The sequence below is a fragment of the Penaeus monodon genome, chromosome 22 (assembly GCF_015228065.2).
Source record: "Penaeus monodon isolate SGIC_2016 chromosome 22, NSTDA_Pmon_1, whole genome shotgun sequence".
Taxonomy (NCBI): domain Eukaryota; kingdom Metazoa; phylum Arthropoda; class Malacostraca; order Decapoda; family Penaeidae; genus Penaeus; species Penaeus monodon.
This window is the reverse complement of record NC_051407.1, coordinates 16,276,324-16,276,530: the sequence shown is the minus strand read 5'-3', so window position 1 is coordinate 16,276,530 and position 207 is coordinate 16,276,324.

Genomic DNA, 207 nt, shown 5'->3' with positions numbered 1-207 from the left:
TAATACGTCCTTCACACTTTTATAAGGACCCTGATGTGTCCCCTACATTTCTGACTGAAAAAAAAGCAGGAAGCAACATAATTTAGACATATATTAGGTATTTCAACGACTGATACCATCATTAGATTACTGGACCGATCATCTCGACGTATATACTTATCGGCCGGACATGTCGATTTAGTCCGAATAGAGAAGCAGAGGAGCGCA